The sequence below is a fragment of the Budorcas taxicolor genome, chromosome 7, assembly GCF_023091745.1.
Source record: "Budorcas taxicolor isolate Tak-1 chromosome 7, Takin1.1, whole genome shotgun sequence".
NCBI lineage: Eukaryota > Metazoa > Chordata > Mammalia > Artiodactyla > Bovidae > Budorcas > Budorcas taxicolor.
In genome coordinates this window covers 65,202,581-65,214,649 of record NC_068916.1, presented here as the reverse complement: position 1 = coordinate 65,214,649, position 12,069 = coordinate 65,202,581, and the positions used below count along the sequence as shown (strand labels likewise).

General features: G+C 40.9%; 1 protein-coding gene across 1 annotated transcript in view; it reads right to left on the bottom strand.

The window, feature by feature from the left end:
• The window catches only part of GALNT10 (polypeptide N-acetylgalactosaminyltransferase 10), a 229,587-nt gene that overhangs the window by 110,059 nt on the left and 107,459 nt on the right, over nt 1–12,069 (bottom strand). The window lies entirely within an intron of this gene.

Below are 12,069 nucleotides of genomic sequence, written 5' to 3'. Positions count from 1 at the left end.
AAAGTACATTTAGAAAGTGGCCACTGGTAATCTCTACTCCCACTGTGGTCTGAGTCACTGTCACTGTAATACACCCCAACTAGTCTTCCTGTCACTATCCTTGGCTGCCTCAGTCTATTCTAACATAGCAACCAAAGAGATCCTTTGAAAATGAAAATCAGATCCCGGTGCTCTTGGCTCAAAACCATCCAAGGCTTCCCATCTTAATCACTTCAGTAAAAGCCAAAGCCCCACCAAAAGTTGAAGCTACAATACTCTGGCCACCTGATGCAAAGAGCCAACTCACTGGAAAGGACCCTGATGCTGGGAAAGATTGAGGGAAGGAGAGAAGGGGATGACAGATGATGAGACGATTGGATGGTATCACCAACTCAATGGACATGAGTTTGAGCAAGCTCCGGGAGATGGTGAAGGACTGGGAAGACTGGCATGCTGCAGTCCATGGGGTCACAAAGAGTTGTAACAACTTAGCAACTGAACTACAACAACAAAGCCTCACCATGACTCTGGCACTCCTCCAGCCTTTCTTTTCATCACTCTCTTCCCGGCTCACTGGGCACCACAGCCAGGCATGATGGTCTCAGGGCCTTTGTACTTGTTTCCTCTGCCTGCAGGACTCTTCCCCCAGTTAACTGCTTCACTAGGCCCCTCGCTTCTTCATTTCTGTTCATATGTCACCTTATCAGTGAAGCATTCCCTGACCACTGAAATAAAATAAGCCTTATTCCCATCACTTTCTCTACTTCCTACCTTGCTTCTTTCTTCTCCTATATCACTGAAAAATTAGTATGTTCATTTGTTTGTTTATGACTTCCCCTGCCCAGTAGAATGTAAGGTCTAGGATGGGAAATATAAGTCTATTTTGTTCATTGCTGTTTTCCCCAAGGACTTGCCTACACAAGAAGCACACATGGTAGGCACACAATAAATATTTGAACTAATGAGTGAATGACTAGCAGAGAGTTTTAATTGGCTAATAGCCTTGAGATCTCATCAAGGCAGGGACAGACATTTGATCATATCAAAATAAATGAATAGGAGCAGGCTGCATCTTAGGTGGGATACAGATTGGGGATGGAGGAGTGAGAAAGGAGCCCCTAACACACATACATGGTTACCTTAAATTCCTGATTTAGTTAGCTCTAGATACCTTCATGAGGCATCTATGCAGCAGGAGCCCAAGAACATAGGAGCTCTGCCAAAAGCTTCCCTTGGTCCCCAGGATAATGCACAACTGGTGGTGCTTTCTGGGCCAGGAAACCTCAACTCTTTTATATCCCTGGCGTTTCCTGCTTGGGCTCACATCGCTACTCCAGAAGATTCCCTGTCTATTTCTGGGAATATTTATAAACATCAGGCTTTCCTGGTTCTCCAGCCCCAGCAACATCAAGGCCACATGATCATGGGAGGAAGCTGGTGGTCCCTCAATAGGACCTAAGCTGCTAGCTCTCCTGGGTGTTGTAGGTAATAAAACAGTCAGCAAACCAAGAGAACAAATTCATTTCCAACTAAATTATATTGTTTCTAATTTTTTGGTGGAGTGTTTAGGGTTTTCTATACATAAAGTAATGTCATATGCAAACAGTGACAGTTTTACTTCTTCCTTTCCATTCTGAATGACTTTTATCTCTTTTTCTTGCCTAATTACTCTATCTAGGGCTTTAATACAATGCTGCATAAGAATGGCAAGAAGGGGTATCTTTGCCTTGTTCCTGATTTTAGAGATAGCTTTTTACTTTTCATTATTGAGTAGGATATTAGTTGCGCATTTGTCACATATGGCCTTTATTATGTTGAGATACATCCCTTTTATACCCACTTTTGAGATTTTTTTTTTAATCATAAATGGGTGCTGAATCTTGTCAAATGCTTTTTTTGCATCTATTGAGATGATCATACAGATTTTATCCTTCATTTTGTTAATGTGAATCACACTGATTGATTTGTGGATGTTGAACCATTTTTGCATCCCTGGAATAAATCCCACTCAATCACACTGATCCTTCTGAACTATTACTGAGTTTGATTTGTTAATATTTCACTGAGGATTTTTACATCTATGTTAATGAGAGATACTGGTCTGTAATTTTCTTTTTTGTGTTGTCTTTGTTTGGTTTTAGTATCAGGGTAATGCTGGCTCCACAATGACTTGAAATATACTCCATCCTCTTTAATATTTTTGAAGAATTGGGTAGAATTTGTATTGTTTCTTAATTTCGGGAGGTGGAATTCACCATGGAACCTATTTGGGCCCGGAGTTTACTTTGTGGGAAGGTTCTTAATATAATTCCAGTTTCTTTACTAGATATTGTCATTTAGTCGCTCAGTTGCGTCTGACTCTTTCAAGCCCGTGGACTGTGGCCTGCCAGGCTCCCATACAGGGTTATTTAAATGAATCATTTCTTCCTGAGTAAGCTTTGGTAGTTTGTGTCTTTCAAGGAATTTGTCATTTCATCTGAAAGTTGCTGAATTTATAGGAATTAAGTTGTCTAGAACATTATTTTCTCTTAATAGTAATAGAATCTGTAGTTATGTCCCCTTTCTTATATTGATATTGTTAATTTGTGTCTTTCTTTTTTTCCCTTATCAGTCTGGTTAGATGTCAATCAATTTAATTGACCATCTCAAAGAACCATCTTTTAGGTTCATTGATTTTTTTTCTATTGGTTTTCTATTTCTATTTCATTGATCTCTGCTTTGATCTTTTAAAAACATTTCCTTTCCTGTTTATTGCAGATTAACTTACTCTTTCTAGTTTTTAAAGTAGAAGCTGATGTCATCAATTTGAGACCATTCTTCTTTTCCAATAGGCATTTAATGCTACAAATTTCTTCTTACATGCTACTTTGGTGACATTTCATAAATTCAGATACATTCAGTTTCCATTATCATTCAATTCAAAATACTTTCTAATTTTCCTTTTGATTTCTTCTTTGACCCCCATCTGTTATTCCTGAATTATATAGCTTTCAAACATTCAGAAATTCTAAGGGAATATTCTGTTATTGGTTTCAACATTTATTTTCACCATGGTCAGAGAACATAATTTGTATCACGTGAACCCGTTTAAATTTATGAAGACTTGTTTTCTGGTCATGAATATAGTCTATCTTGGTAAATGTTCTTTATGCACTTGAAAAGATTATGTATTTCGCTACTGAGTGGAGTGTTCCACAAACGTCAGCTGGGTCACACTGCCTTCTGGATTAACTGGTTGACAATGCTGTTCAAGTCTACTATATCCTTGCTGGTTCTCTGTCTACTTGTTGCATCAGTTATTGAGAGAGAAGTATTGAAATTTCATAATTGTGGCTACGTCTATTTCTCCTTGCAGTTCTACGACTTTTTGTTTCATGTATTTTGAAACTCTCTTATTAGATGCTTAAACATTTAGGATTGCTATGTCCTCTTGATGAATGATTCCTTTATTATGAAATGACCTTCTTTATCCCCGGTAATAGTCTTTGTTCTGTAGTCTATTTGACTAGTATTAATATATAGCAATTCCAGTTTTCTTTTACTAGTTTAGCACAGAAGATATTCTCTATCTTTTCACTTTTAATTTATTTGTATCTTTATCTTTACAGTGTGCTTCTTGCAGGCAGCATGTACTTGGATCTTGCTTTCCTATCTGACAGTTAATGTGATTATTTAACATCATTATTGATATGGTTAGGTAAAAGTTCATCATCTTGGTACTTACTTTCTACTTTCCCTTTCTGACATTTGCTCTTTCTTCTCTGTTTTTCTGCCTTCTGGATTAACTGAATATCTTTCATGATTCCATTTTACCTCCTTTGTTGTCTTATTAGCTATAACTCTTTGCTTTTGCTATTTTAGTACTTGCTTTAGGGTTTACAGTATAAGCTTTGAACTTATAAATTCTATTTTCAAATGATAGTATACCACATCACAAATAGTACAGAGAATGTTGTAACAGTATACTATCATTTCTTTCCTCTAACCTTTATTGTGGGATACATTTTTATCTATACCTTAAATACAATAATAGGCTATTTTTTCACACAGTCAGATATCTTTTTAAGATTTAAACAGCAAGAAAAAATAGCATATATATATATATATATATATCTTCATAGTTACTATTTTCAGTGATCATTCTTTGAGAATGAAGGTTCCTATTTCCATATGATATCTTCCCCTGTCAAAGAATACCCTTCAGCGTTTCTTGTAGTATAAGACTGTTCTGATGAATCCTTTCAGCTTTTTTCTAATGTCTGAAAAGTTTTTATTTTGCCTTTATTTTTATATTTTCACTGGGTAGGGAATTTTAGGTTGTCAGAGTTTTACCTTTCAGTACTTTAAAACAGTTGCTATGCCATACTTTTGCTTGTGCTGTTTTCAGTGAAAATTCTGCCATTCTTATCTTTAGTTCTCTGCCTAGAACAAGTTTTATTTCTCTGGCTATTTTAAATTTTGTTCTCTTTATTGTTGATTTTCAATCATTTTACTATGACATCTTGGTGCTGTTTTATTCATGCTTTTTGAGATTAGTTTTTACTGAGCTTCTTAGATGTACAATTTCATAGCTGTCATTCTCTTCAGAGAACTTCTGGCCATTATTTCCCTCTTCTTCTTCATGGGCTCCAATCACAGGAATATTCAACTGTTTAATGTTATCAACACTCATCAATGCTTTTTTCACTTAAAAAAATGTTTTTTCTACCGTTTTTATTCTGAGTAATTTCTTTCCCTCACGTTCACTATTTTTTTGTGTGTGTGAACTATCTGTTTCTGTCATTCATCCCATATATTGCATTTTTCATCTCAGACACTGCTAGTTTCATTTCTAGAATTTGAGTCTTTTAAAAAAATCATTCATTCATGCATTTATTTTCGGCTGTGCTGATTCTCTGTTGCTGCGTGAGCTTTTCCCTAGTTGCGGCAAGTGGGGGCTACTCTTTAATTGCAGTGCTTGGGATTCTCATAGTGACGGCTTCCCTTTCTGTGGAGCAGGGGCTCTAGTGTGTGTAGGCTTCAGCAGCTGTGGCTCGCAGGCTCTAGAGCGCAGGCTCAACAGCTGTAGCGCACAGGCTTAGTTGCCCTATGGCTGATGAGACCTTCTCAGAGCAGGGATCGAAGCTGCGTCTCCTGCATCAGCAGAAAGGTTCTTAACACTGAGCCAACAGGGAAGCCCAGATTTGACTCTTTTTACATCTTCATGGCCTAATGTTTTAAACACATGGAATACTGTTATAATAAGTGTTTTAGTGTCCTCTGATAATTCGAAAATCTGCGTCAACTTGGGGTCAATTTTGATAAGAGTATTTTCTTCATTATTGGCCATCTTTCTCTAATTTTCTGCATGTCTTATAGCCTCTGATTATATTTTACCTTGGTTGGTGCTGAATATTTTGTTATAGTTTCTCGAGCTTTGTCCTGGGAGGAAGTTACTTGGAAACAGTTTGACCCTTTTGGGGCATCAGTCAGTTCAGTTCAGTTCAGTTCAGTCGCTCAGTCATGTCCAACTCTGCGACCCCATGAATCGCAGCACGCCAGGTCTCCCTGTCCATCACCAACTTCCGGAGTTCACTCAAACTCACGTCCTTAGAGTCGGTGATGCCATCCAGCCATCTCATCCTCTGTCGTCCCCTTTTCATCCTGCCCGCAATCCCTCCCAGCATCAGAGTCTTTTCCAATGAGTCAACTCTTCTCATGAGGTGGCCAAAGTACTGGAGCTTCAGCTTCAGCATCATTCCTTCCAAAGAACACCCAGGGCTGATCTCCTTCAGAATGGACTGATTGGATCTCCTTGCAGTCCAAGGAACCCAAGAGTCTTCTCCAACACCACAGTTCAAAAGCATCAATTCTTCGGCGTTCGCTCAGCTTTCTTCACAGTCCAACTCTCACATCCATACATGACCACTGGAAAAACCACAGCCTTGACTAGACGGACCTTAGTCGGCAAAGTAATGTCTCTGCTTTTGAATATGCTATCTAGGTTGGTTATAACTTTTCTTCCAAGGAGTGAGCATCTTTTAATTTCATGGCTGCAGTGACCACCTGCAGTACTTTGGGAGCCCCCAAAAATAAAGTCTGACACTGTTTCCACTGTTTCCCCATCTATTTCCCATGAAGTGATGGGACCAGATGCCATGATCTTCGTTTTCTGAATGTGGAGCTTTAAGCCAACTTTTTCACTCTCCTCTTTCACTTTCATCAAGAGGCTTTTTAGTTCCTCTTCACTTTCTACCATAAGGGTGGTGTCATCTGCATATCTGAGGTTATTGATATTTCTCCCAGCAATCTTGATTCCAGCTTGTGTTTCTTCCAGTCCAGCATTTCTCATGATGCACTCTGCATATAACTTAAATAAGCAGGGTGACAATATACAGCCTTGATGTACTCCTTTTCCTATTTGGAACCAGTCTGCTGTTCCATGTCCAGTTCTAACTGTTGCTTCCTGACCTGCATATAGGTTTCTCAAGAGGCAGGTCAGGTGGTCTGGTATTCCCATCTCTTTCAGAATTTTCCACAGTTTCTTGTGATCCACACAGTCAAAGGCTTTGGCATAGTCAATAAAGCAGAAATAGATGTTTTTCTGGAACTCTCTTGCTTTTTCTATGATCCAGTGGACGTTGGCAATTTGATCTCTGGTTCCTCTGCCTTTTCTAAAACCAGCTTGAACATCTGGAAGTTCACGGTTCATGTATTGCTGAAGCCTGGCTTGGAGAATTTTGAGCATTACTTTACTCGCGTGTGAGATGAGTGTAACTGTGCAGTAGTTTGAGCATTCTTTGGCATTGCTTTTCTTTGGAATTGGAATGAAAACTGCCCTTTTCCAGTCTTGTGGCCACTGCTGAGTTTTCCAAATTTGCTGGCATATTGAGTGCAACACTTTCACAGCATCACCTTTCAGAATTTGAAATAGATCAACTGGAATTCCATCACCTCCACTAGCTTTGTTTGTAGTGATGCTTTCTAAGGCCCACTTGACTTCATATTCCAGGATGTCTGGCTCTAGGTGAGTGTTTATACCATCGTGATTATCTTGGTCATGAAGATCTTTTTTGTACAGTTCTTCTGTGTATTCTTGCCACCTTTTCTTAATATCTTCTGCTTCTGTTAGGTCCATACCATTTCTGTCCCAGACTGGTCTAGAGCACTGTTCAGCTGAGGGCTAATTATTGCCCACTGATGCAAAACTCTTCTAAGTATGAGATCCAGTTCTCTCTGAGTTACAGATTACAAGGTTTTCCAGTCTGAGTGGAGGAAAGAGGCACAATTTCCTGCCCAGTGTGAGAGCTAGCACTCTTTGCTCCCATCCTCCCAGGTGGTTCCTTTCCCAGTTTCCCCACACCCATCAGTACAATCTACTCAGTACAGGGGATCTGTAGATCTCTGCAGATCAGTCTCCATACAGCTCTCTCCTCTCCAGTCCCTTGTCTGGTGAACTCTGGACTCTCAGCTCCATCTTTTCAACTCAGGAAGTCCTCAGGGTTCTGCCTGGGGACTCCCCCTGCAGCATGGCCTAGAAAGTCTAGGAAACAAGTTGTGAGGTCCTTGTAGGATTCTCTCATTTATTTCCCATCTCTTGGAGATTACTATCCTTCATTGCCTGAAGTCCACAGTTTTAAAAACCATTATTTCATATATACTTTTTGTTTTCTTTTCGTTGTTTCAGTCATGAAGGTAAACTTGGTTCCTGTTATATCTTGGCCCCTAAATATAAATTTTATGTCTACATGTACATTCATAATGGGGCATTATCACTACTGCTACTTCTACTACTACCGTAGCAGTAACTGTGATTGACTCAAATTTCCTGTGCCAGCAAGTTATCATTTTTTTCAGAGAGAATATTTAATTAACATATGTCAAAGGTAACAGGCTACAACTCCCTCCCTTGCTGCCTTTGTAGCTTGTTGGGGATGTAAAGGCACTCAATAGAATCCAGGCCTATTATAACAATATGAGCTTATAAATTCTTTTGAAGAAACTGAACACATAACCATAAACTAACCATGTTAACTGAACAAAAAGCAAAAAGGAGCATGGAACCAGGAACCTGGTAGACTTGGGCCTTTTATTACAACAAGGATGCCATTCAGTTCATTCATTACTGAAAGCTATACTCATGGACTGGAAAAGGCAGGTCAGGATTGTAGGCTGCTTTCATCCCCACCATGCACAGAAGAAGCTGATCACCCATCAGAAGGGTTCGCCCAGGGATCTTTAGACCCAGGACGCTTCCAGCAGTTGGGACTCCATTGCCATCAGCTCTGTGCCCTGGATGGGCTCCATGTGCAGTTGCCAAACAGGCTACCAGGGCGCCCCCCCACCCCACCCCAGGGGAGAAGGAAAGTGGGCCAGCCCACCAGCCATTCTCTGTTCCTGCTTCCGTGGCAGGAGGTGCAGAGGGCAGGCTCGCTCAGAGCCAGCTGGCTACCTCCCCTGTGCAAACCCAGCCAGTGGGGCTGTACCGCCCAGTCTCCATTCTCTGTGGCTGTACGGTCCCCCACGCAGCTTCTGAAGGAAGTGAATGCGGCTGGCACAAACAAACAACCCCTCAATTCTGTTCCTGACATGCTGTTGCCAAAATTCAGTCTGAAGGAGTAGAAGGCAAACATAAACCTCAGCTCCTGCCGGAGAAGTTGTTTAAGCTAAAAGAAACCAGAGACTGAGCCGCTCAACCGCTCTAATTTCCTCGCACGTTTCTGCTGTCAAACTCCAGGAGAGATCCCCCGCCCACTCCACTTCCCTGCAAAAAGAAAAAAGTTCTTCAAGAAACCTGTCAACTCATTTATGAAAAATCAGCTTCCATGACAAAATTCTAAAAAAGGGGGGGGGGTGGGGAGTGTCAGGAGCACTGGATTTAGCGACATCTTTCACCATAACTTGGATCTGGCTGGGTGGGTGGACTGGTAAGAGGAGCCTCAGGCAGAAATCAAACCCACCCAGAACTGGGCTTCCTTCCCTTAAACCCAGACCCTGAACCCCTCTGCCAGGCTGGTGAAGCTCATGGTCACTTCTCAGAATAATGTTTACAAGGAATAAAATAAAATATATGAGCTTGTAAAGGAAACCAGTTAGGCTGAAATACAGTTATCAAAATAATAAAGAAATCTGAAATAGAGTCATAAATGTGCTTCTTCACTAACACATGAGATGACAAGATCAAGTGGAAGTTCTCAAATCTACCTTCATCCCAAAGCAGTGATGAGTATCTGTGACATTTCAAGATATCTGTAAAGCAATGGGAAAGTAGATGATTTCTTTTGGCGACATCATAGGTGCTTCATTGCCTACATTCATAACTGAAGCGAGCACTAGATTTCAGTGAGAGGTTCATGAAAAGAAAAATGCAAAGTTGTTTTCACTCAAGTTTATAGACCCTCCTGAATTCTAGTCACAGACCTCTCTGTGGGTCCTGGGACTCCTTGAGTAGGAAGACCTTTCTTTTTCGTGGCTGTTGGGAGACAAGGGGCACATCACCACCCTGGCTTCCCCTCTAGCAGCTGAGAGACTTACCCTGCAAATCAAAGAATGTGCATTGTCTTGCCTAGCTCTCTACTTGCAATGAGGGCTTGCAAAGGTTGGTGTAGGGTGGGGGTGTCCTCTGGGGTTCCAAAGCACCCTATGCCCGCCCCATCACTGGTTCTCATCTGTGGTGTAATGACCTGCTTCTGCCATCCTCATTTAGCATTGTGTTCCTGGTATTAAGAACAGGGCTTGGTACACAGAAGACCATGAATATCCATTTACTAGATGAACAGGTGAATGAGTGGATGAAAAGTTCTCTCTCATTGTAAAAAAATATTCCTTATTTCACACCAGCAGTTCTCAACCCTATCTACATGTGAGAATCACATCCCGAGATTTTAGAAAATCCTGAGAGCCAGGCTATACCTCCAGAAATTCAGACTCCAGTGGTTGGGCTGGGGCACCAGTTTTTGTATTTCTTAAAACCACCCCAGGTAAAGCCAAAGTTGAGAGTCTACAGAACCACAGAGCAGTGGCTGAGGTGAGAGTATAATGCTCCCATATGAACCTTCCTAGACTTAGAAAGATGAAATTAGTGCAGAAACTGAACTCTGCAAGGGGCTAAACATAAATTGAGTTTCTGACCCTCGGAGTGAGTCAGGTCACAGCTCTGAATCCAGCAACATCCGAAATATCTGAACTATATTTTCAGACTTACATGAAAAAAATCCCAGGCTTGATAGTGAAGACCATGAATCAAATTGCAACCCCTCGGGCAAGCCCTGCAAGGCCCCTCACTCCCTCCCCTCACTGTAAGAAATCCTTACAAATTCTTACAGGTCTGGGCAAGCAGCACACCTTTTTGTGAAAATTCCTAGTTGTGTGCTTTCCTCATCTATACAGTGGAGATGATAATAATAATGCCAACCTTAAAGTAATGTTGCAGGGACTGAAAGATGTAAGGGGCCAAAAAGCATTCTTAGGTAGCCAAACATACTACCAAGATTCTTTATTATTATACTCTACCATTTGAGCTCGTAGAGGTGGAAAGACCTAATGACTCAGATTCTAGGTCAGACTCTCTGCATGCAAGTTCTGGCACCACCTTTTACCAGCTATGTCATCCAATACTAATTATTTAACTCTTTGGACCTCATTCCTCAAGTGTAAAATGGTGATAATAAAGGTACTTATCTCTCAGGGTTTTGGGAAGGTTTCGCTGAGTTAACGTACTTGAAGTACCATTGGTTCTAGGGTTGGTAGATAACAACAGGTCCTAATGTATAGCACAGGGGACTATAGTCAATATCCTGTGATAAACCACAATGAAAAGGATATTAAAAAAAGAATGTATATATAAAACTTGAGCTTTGCATCAGAATCACCTAGAGGGCTTGTTAAAACACTGATGGCTGAGCCCCTATGCAGAGCTTTTGATTCAGTAAACCTGGACTGGGATCCAGAAATTTGCATGTCTAACAAGCTCTGCTGGCCTGGCAACCACACTTTGAGAACCATTGGCTTAGAACAATGCCTGGCATACAGTAAGTATCTAATAAGTGTTAGCTGTTACTATCTTTCCCTGGCCTCTAATTTTGTAGTCCCCAAGCAAAATAGTTTATGCTCCACTGCTACTTGTAACAGCCTTCATGAAAAAAAAAAAATTAAAAATTTTTTTTAAAATTTTGTAATCGGGTACAGCCGATTAACAATGTTGTGATAGTTTCAGGTGAACAGCGAAATGACTCAGCCATACATACGTATGTATCAATTCTCCCCAAACTCCTCTCCCATCCAGGGTGTCACATAACATTAAGCAGAACTCCCTGTGCTATGGAGTAGGTCCTTATTAGTTATCCATTTTAAATAGAGCAGCGTGTACAAGTCCATCCCAAACTCCTTAACTATCCCTTCTCCCTGTCCTTCCCTCCTGGCAACCATAAGTTCATCCTCTAAGTCTGTGAGTCTCTTTTTGTTTTGGAAGTAATTCTGAAATCTGCTAGCAGTGGTCCCCAAGGTGTGGACCCCATGAACACCACATGGGAGCTTACTAGTAATGAAGGTCTTGGGCCCCCACCCAGATCCACCGGATCAGGAAGTATGGGGTTGAGGCTCAACATCTTGTGTTCCAACTAATAGCCCTCCACGTGATTCTAAAGCACAGCCACTTTAAGACACACTGCTCTATTAGAAAGGCACCATGACCACACAATACTCCTTTCAAAAGTGAAAGACACGATGGCTTAAGATCCAGAGTAGAATTTTTGGTTGAACTGGAGCTCAAGAACTGACTCAGCTTCTTAGTCACTGTGTGGCCCTACATGAGTTGCAGTACCCCTTTAAGCTTCAGTTTCCTCATCTGTAAACATGGGCATCATCACGGGGCCTACATTGCAGGGAACTGACATGACACAAGTGCTTGGACACGTACTACGTGTTCAAAGAAAGTTAGCGGTCACTGTTATGTTTTTAATCATGATGAGATGTATGCTCTCAAAGTGATTTGGGATAGCTTATAACCGAGACACAGACATAAAGGTGCATAGGATAGCTAAAATAGAGTAAAAAAAAAAAAAAAAGAAATAAAAATGTCACACACAGAAGGTGGAGCAAGGGAGGGCTGAA